Source organism: Diabrotica virgifera, chromosome 10 (genome assembly GCF_917563875.1).
Source record: "Diabrotica virgifera virgifera chromosome 10, PGI_DIABVI_V3a".
Lineage (NCBI taxonomy): Eukaryota > Metazoa > Arthropoda > Insecta > Coleoptera > Chrysomelidae > Diabrotica > Diabrotica virgifera.
The window spans coordinates 36395614-36404216 of record NC_065452.1 but is presented as its reverse complement, the minus strand read 5'-3'; positions in this window follow the sequence as shown (position 1 = coordinate 36404216).

Below are 8603 nucleotides of genomic sequence, written 5' to 3'. Positions count from 1 at the left end.
GTGCCCAGTCCATTTTAACTTCTTTTCATGGATTTTTGTCCTTTAATGATTTTACTTTTAATTTTTTTCTAATATTGGTCTATCGTAACTACGTCTTTTATTGGTTCTCCTAGCTCCCACGACTTTTCTTAAATACCTAATTTCGGCGGCTTGCAATCTCTTTTGTTGATTGTCGCTCAATACCCAATTCTCTGCTCCATATGTAGTGATAGGTATGTAAATTGTTTTAAATATTATCATTCTGCTTTTCCTAGTTATTTCTTATTTATTTAAGAAGTTCTTATACAGCGAATGATATGTTCTCGTGGCTGCTTTTATCCTATTTCCAATTTCGTCTTCTTGTGTCCCCTTCTTATTTAAAATTATTCCAAGGTATTTAAATGTATCTACTTGTTCTATTTTTTGCCTTGGATTTCAATATTTAGCTTAACATCTTTCTTGGATATTGCCATTACTTTTGTTTTTTCCATATTAATTATTAGATTGTATTTTTTTAATTCTGCCTCCCAGATTCTTATGTTCTCCTCCAGAGCTCTTTCAGTTCTTGCCACAATAACAATATCATCTGCAAATACACAGGCTTCGATTTTTATTTGTTGTAGGTTTCTGTATCCTAAGGTATATTTTTTTGTTTTTGGCCAGCACTTTTTAATTACTTCGTCTATTACACAGATAAACAGTAGGGGGCTCAATACCCCTCCTTGTCTGACTCCGTCGTTATTCGTAAATTTGCTGGAAGTAATATTGCTTGTTCTTACCTGATTTATGGTATTGCAATACAAACTCTGGATTGTAGTTATCAGTTCCATATCCATTTCCTTATTTATTGTCAAGCTTTGCCGTAGTCCCTCTTTGCCATAAAATAATTAAGGCTAAAGAAATATCTCGTAATACAAAAATAAGAGTATACAAAACGATAATTAGAACTACAATGATATACGGGGCCGAGACATGGACTATGAATAAAACCATACAGAATATAAGCCTGAGAAAGAAAGATACTTCGCAGAATTTTTGGCGGAAAAGTAGTTGATGGAGAATGGAAAAGACGAAGGAACGAAGAAGTGTACCAACTGTATGCTATATAACTTGCCGATATTAACAATGGTCATAAAACGCAGACTAGAATGACTAGGTCACCTAGAAAGAATGCAGGAGGGTAGACAAGTCAAGAATACTGATTAGACAACACCTTCTTCTTCTTCTTTTTATGTAGACATGACTCTGTCTGTTTTTCAATGTGCCTCCAGTAAGTTGTCATTCCATCTTTTTCGTGGTCTTCCCTGATCGTTTTCCTATTGGGAAACCGTCTCTCGCTGTCCTTACTACTCTATTTGTTGTCATTCGGCTTATTTGGCCATTCTATTCTACTCTTCTGTTTTTCACCCAGTTATTAATGTTGTCCACGTTGCATCTCCGTCGTATATCTGCACTTCTAGCTTTATCCCATAGTGTCTTGGCATCGATTTTTCGCAGTTTTTTCATCTCTGCTGTTTCTAGCATTCTTTTTGTCCTTTCTGTATCAGGTCTTGTTTCTGCCGAGTATGTCATTATTGGTCTGATCACTGTTTTGTAAATTCTTCCTTTCACTTCTTTTCCTATGTTTTTATTTCTCCATATTGTTTCATTGAGGCAACCTGCGGCTCTGTACTCTGTTTGCTTTATTCACCTGATCTTCCACTTCTGTTTCGAGCTTTCCGTAGCTAGATAGTGTGATGCATATATATTTAAACCCTATGACTTGTTCTATTATTTGACCCTCCAGCTCTAATTTACACCTAATGCTTTTACCCAGATAAAGACCAAGTCACTGCTATTATTTTTAAATCGAGCGATTGTCTTTCTAATATGACATAACAACTCATTGTTGTGTTTTTTGGTTATTGGTTGTGATATTGCCTCAAGAGCAGATAAAGAATCTGATAGTATAACCGTGTCTCCAAAGTTCTGTTCAACCGCGTAAGTTAGGGCTCTTTCAATAGCATAAAGTTCGGCAGTGAAGATAGATGTACATTTAGGTAGTCCAAAAGAATTACCACTTTTTATATTAGAAACATAATAAACGCTACCTACACTATTACATTTTTTTGAACCATCTGTATAGATGTATCTATAATTAGAAAATTCAGATAAGATTATTTTTATAATTTTATTGTTTTGGCATGGTAAGTTTCTGTATGTAGGTTTTATGATCTTTGGAAAGATTGCGATTTCCTCAATAGAAAGGCTATACATATATGGGTAATATTTGTTTAGTGTTAATGCTAAAGTTGTTAGTTTCTAGATAAGCATCTGTAAGAGGGGGAGAAGTTTTAACTCTCCAATAAGAATTTGTTAAGTTATATTCAGTGAGACTGTTAATTTTACTTAATAATTTATGTGAGTCTAAAGTCCTGGTCTTTAATAGAAATTTATTATCACATATTATCTGATATGTAAAATAATATAGAAATATGTAATAGAAATATCTAATAGAAATATCTAATAGAAATATATAATAGAAATATCTAATATAGAAATTTCACATATTATCTAATAAAATATTTTTAAATTATTATGAAAACTTTGTTTTCATAATTTTTCGTAAATATAACAATTTTTTTTTCAAAAATGAGAACTTTAAACCGATAAAACTTACAGATCATATAAACAATACATAATATACAGGGTGATTGATTAGTAGGGTAAAGCTCAATAGCTCCGCTATAGTAATAGATAGCAATAAAAGTTAATAACAAAAATTTTAGCCACCATTGAGCTTCACATTACAAAATTAGTTATAATGTTACAGGGTGTTCGATAACACAGTGGCAGACCAAACTTATGTTTTTTTACATGGAACACCCTATATTTTATTTTAAATTCGAAATCCTGTTAACTTCTGCATCACAAAAATATAAAGGTTTGTTATGTTATATAGGGTATTTACAAAGTTATAACCAATTTTATATGAAAATCGTATTAAGTTCAACTCCCTGTATAAATAAAAATAAGCAAAACAACAATGGTTTATTAATGTCATATTTTTTAACGTATTGTCAAAATTTTCAAGAATGGTCGATATTGCTAATTTTCTTTATATCAAATACAGGGTGAGTCAAAACGCAAGTACATTATTTTCTCAGTAATTTTAAAAGGAACACCCTGTTTTTTATATCACTATTGAAAAGAACCATTACCGTACTTTAATTTTTAGATAACATTCCCAGAATTTAATAAACTGGACTGATTTTTTTGGGGTTACGTTAATAATATAATGAAGTTTATAAAATACCTCCAACAACAAGGGATGAGATGAAAAATAGAATACAAAGTGTATTTCGATGTGTTAATTTACAAATGCTCCGTAGAGTAAGTAGCTCATTCAATGATCGTTTTTAGGCGTACATAAATGTGTTAAGAGATAATTTTGAACACCTTATGTAAATAAATATTAAAAATATTTTATTAAAAGTAGCTTCTAATTTTTTCAAACACGTATTTTTGCAAAATGTATTATTGATAAATTATGTTTCGTTCTTTATTTGTTACATTGTTACATTTACATACAAAAGTAGTGTTTAATTGTCTTCACAAAATATTGTATTTTGTGTTTGTGCGTTTTTTTGTAAAATTTATTACTAATTTTCTTTGTTTATTTGTTGCATTTACATAAAAAGATAGTTTTTAATTGTTTCAAAAATGTTGCATGTAGTGGTTGTGTTTTTGTTTGTAAAATGTATTACTAATAAATTATTTTTATTTCTTTATTTGCTACAGTGTTACATTGATTACCGGATTGATAATCGGTAATCTTCAATTGTCAATTCAGTCATGGCTTACTTAAAATTTAGATAAATTTAAACACCTAAAATAATTTTCTCTGAGAAATGAAAATATCTCGAAAACTAATAAATTTGGGCATAGGGAATGTTATATAAAAATAAAAGTACGTTAATGTTACTTTTCAATAATGATATAAAATACAGGGTGTTCCATTTAACATTACTGAGAAAATAACGTACTTGCGTTTTGACTCACCCTGTATTTGATATAAAGAAAATTAGCAATATCAATAATTATTAAAAATTTTCACAATCAACAAAAAAAATATGGCATTAATAAACCATTGCTGTTATGCTTATTTTTATTTATACAGGGAGCTGAACTTGTTACGATTTTCATACAAAATTGGTTCTAACTTTGTTATAACATTACAAACCTTTATATTTTTGTGATGGAGAAGTTAACAGGATTTTGAATATAAAATAAAATATAGGGTGTTCCTTTTAAAAAAAAAGTTAGGTCTACCACTGTGTTATCGAACACCCTGTAACATTCTAACTAATTTTGTAATGTGAAGCTCAAAGGTGGCTAAAACTTTTGTTATTAACTTTTATTGCTATCTATTACTATAGCGGAGCTATTGAGCTTTACCCTACTAATCAATCACCCTGTATATTATATCAAGTGATTTCTGAAACGTGGCGAATAATTTCATTTGGGATGCTAATTAGGGGGTGATTTTTACGATTGTTTTACCAATAAAAAGGGACCAACTTTATTTTGAGCGTTACATACTTAATATTGATGCTAGAACCTAAAAGTTACAAAAATAAAGCTTTTTTAAAAACTTTAATAAAGCTGTGATGAGTTTTTCCCGAAAAGTTCTTCATTTGTTGGTTATATCACGTTAAAATATTCGAATTGGAATTTGACAAATAAGAACCTACTTTTCATTACCTACAACTCTGCTTCTCCTGGGTCTACAGACTTTGTATATACACCATTTTTTTGTCAGTTTTTGATAGGCTATATTTTTACTACAAATATTTTTTTCGATAAAATACTTACTTTTTGAGTTATTTGCGAAAAATCGTCTCAAAATCTGTTTTTTTTTTGAAGAATCTTTAGCGGCGAATCGATTGAGGGTAAAATTTGATTGATCCGCGCGCATGCGCACACCGACAGTATGGTATTAGTTGTTATACGGGCTCTGATTGGGTGTTGAAATTTTGAAATGATCTGTCAATAATTGTTCAATATGGAGGTTTTCGGTAAACAAAAATATTGTATAATATTAGTTTTTATTGTTGTGAGGACAGAAATAAAATCAAATTTATAATTATAGTGACTTTTTAAATAGTTTTGAAAAGCCGCAGGTACGTAATTCTAAATGTTTCAGTTGGAAATACCTAATAGTTTCAATACCTATCTATTTGGAAAATGTAAACAAAATAATGTAGTTACCTATTAGTAGGCAATGCTTTAATTTACATAATCTGATTACGAACAAACTTTCTACAAATCTTCATCTCATATATCGTTTTCTTACTCTATATTTTGTTGTATTTTATTTCGACAAAAATTAAACTAATAATTTTATTAAATTCATATAAATTTATGGTGTAAACGTTTAGTTTGTGTATATTCCCACATGACGTATACGAGAGTTTGGTGCAGTTTGAAATGGCGTCAACTTTCGTACGGCGCGGTAGACGTGAATTGGGTTCAAGCCCCAAGCAAGTTATTATTTTTTTATTTTTTTTATAGATTTTATGATTGTAAGTATATTATTATATAATTTTTGAAGATATTCTTCTTTTTTGAAAGTGGTAGATAAGAAAGTTAGTTTGATTTTTAAATAAAATAAGTACAAATAACCTTTTAAGTATATTTACTTCGTTTAAATTACCTATTATATAATAGAAGAATATCTTCTTACGTGCGTACAAAGTACACACACATTCTTTTTTTTAATTTATTCAATATTGCGTTTATTAGATATTATCACATCTCTAAAGTATTTTTGTTGAAAAATTAACGTATTCACTCACAAATAACTCGAAAACTATTGACTTAGTGAAAAAACCCTATAGAACTAAAGTTGCTTAGAATTAGATAGTTTATCCAATTCCGGACTTATCTTGAACGTATGTTTTTCACCCCCGAGAAGAAGTGAAACTTACCCCCAGGGCAAAAGCACACATCGGACAATAGGAATCACTTGATATGATATATTTTATGATATATGATGATTTATATTTAGTGTTTATTAAAAACTTTTGATATACAATGTGTGTTTTCATTGGGCGGGCGGGCCCGCATCCCAACTGGAACCAGGACCCGCTGGTCTATCAGTACGCTACTGAGCAAGCGAATAGAGCAAACAGAGCCGCAGGTTGCCTGAACGACACAATATGGAGAAATAAAATATCGGAAAAGAAATGAAAGGCAGAATTTCCAAAACAATCATCAGGCCAATAATGACATACGTGGCAGAAACACGACCTGACACAGAGAGGACAAAAACATTGCTCGAAACAGCGGAGATGAAAATCCTTCGAAACATCGATGGTAAGACTATGGAACAGAGTTAGAAGTACAGATATACGACGGTGATACAAGGTGGAAAACATTAATAGCTGGGTAAAAAACAAAAAAGTAGAATGGAATGACCACATAAGGCGAATGACAACAAATAGAGTAGTAAGGACAGCGAGAGATGGTTCCCCAATAGGAAAACGATCAGTGGGAAGACCACTAAAACGAGGGAACGACAACTTAATGAAGGCACATTGAAAAACAGACAGAGTGATTTCTATACAAAAAGAAGAAGAAGAAGAAGAAGAAGGGAGTCTTTCTGTAATCTACGAAACAGAGTGTTTAATATCTGATCACGTGTTCCTTTTCCTGGTACGAATCGGCATTATTCTTTGGCTATATCTGGAAGTTGAAAGTTCTTTAGTCGTTCATTTATTATACAGTATGTCCCTGTAAGTTGTATCCATATGGAAAACTTTTTTATTATTAATTTTACGAAAAAAAGTTATTCTTCATAAAAAGCTGCATGGTCCAAAACCTAAGATTCAACCATCAGATATCAAATTTTATGAATATTATACGAGGTATGTCAAAAAGTTTGAATTTCACTCAAGGGTAAAGTAGTTTTATTTTTCACATTATTGAAAATTGCTGTTATGAAAAGTTGTTTGGAATTAAAAACTATATTCTAATATGCAATTACATCCTTCTAATTGATTTTTTTTTTTTTTTTTATTATGGATAACTAAGATTATTTTCAGTAATTTTAATTCTAATAACTCTTTTATTATTAATTTTACGAAAAAAGTAATTCGTAATAAAAAGTTCTGCATGGTCTAAAATACTCTAAAACCTAAAATACAACCATCTTATGTCAATTTTATACGAGGTGTGTCAAAAAAGATAAATTTAGAGCCAAATAAGTAAAGTACCTTTATAGTTCAAAATATTTCAATAAGAAGGATGTAATTACATACTGAAACATGGTTTTTAATTCTTAATAACTTTTCATAATAACAATTTTCGATATTGTGAAAAATAAAGGTAATTTACTCTTGAGCCAAATTCGTATTTTTTGACATACCTTGCATAAAATTGATAAAATTTGACATCAGATGGTTGTATTTTAGGTTTCAGACCATGCAGAACTTTTTATTAAGAATCACTTTTTTTCGTAAAATTAATAATAAAAGAGTTATCAGAATTGAAATAACTGAAAATAAAGTTAGTTATCCATAATTTTTCAAAAAAAAATTTTTCAATTAGAAGGATGTAATTGCATATTAGAATATAGTTTTTAATTCCAAACAACTTTTCATAATAGCAATTTTCAATATTGTGAAAAATAAAGCTACTTTACTCTTGAGTAAAATTCAAACTTTTTGACATACCTCGTCTAATATTCATAAAATTTTATATCTGATGGTTGAATCGTAGGTTCTGGACCATGCAGAGCTTTTTATGAAGAATGATTTTTTTTCGTAAAATTAATAATAAAAAAGTTTTTCATATGGATACAACTTACAGGGACATACTGTATATAACCGTTGATTGAAATATTAATACCCGTATTAATATTTCAATCAACGATATAACATACCTTTGCTTGCATGAGGAATAAGGGCAATGGTTCTGTAATTGCTGCATAAAATTAGTGATCCTTTTTTATGGATAGGAATAAAGGATGATTCGCACCACTCATTAGGCCACTCAAGAATACAATATAATAATACCATTTCTTTAAAAGGAATAATAACTTAAGATAGTATGATTACATCTGAGCAGTAGCTGGGGTAAAAACACTAAAGGGAGTAAAGCTGCAGGACCAGATAAAATTCCTGTAAACTTATAGACGACGATACACTTGAAAAAATGGTGAACCTCTTTAACACAATTTATAGAATAGGCGTCATACCAAAGAAATGGCTCTCCTCTACTTTTGTCACAATTCTGAAAATGAATAATGCCAGAGAGTGTTGGGACCACACAACTATAGCATTGGTGAGCCACACACTGAAAGTATTTTAAAAAAACTTCACAAAAGTATATTTAATAAAGTAGAAGAGGACATAAGTACCACACAGTTTGGATTCAGAAGTGGACTGAGAAGACGGGAAGCTTTGTTTGGTCTGAGTGTGTTAATGCAGATATGTTTGGATATAAACCGAGACCTTTATGTAGATTTCATAGATTTTGATAAGGCCTTCGACAAAGTCAGACACAAAAACTGTATGAAATCCTATATATGCTAAGGATTTCCACAGTTTTCACTATATTCCTTCACTCAACCGTTTTCTCCA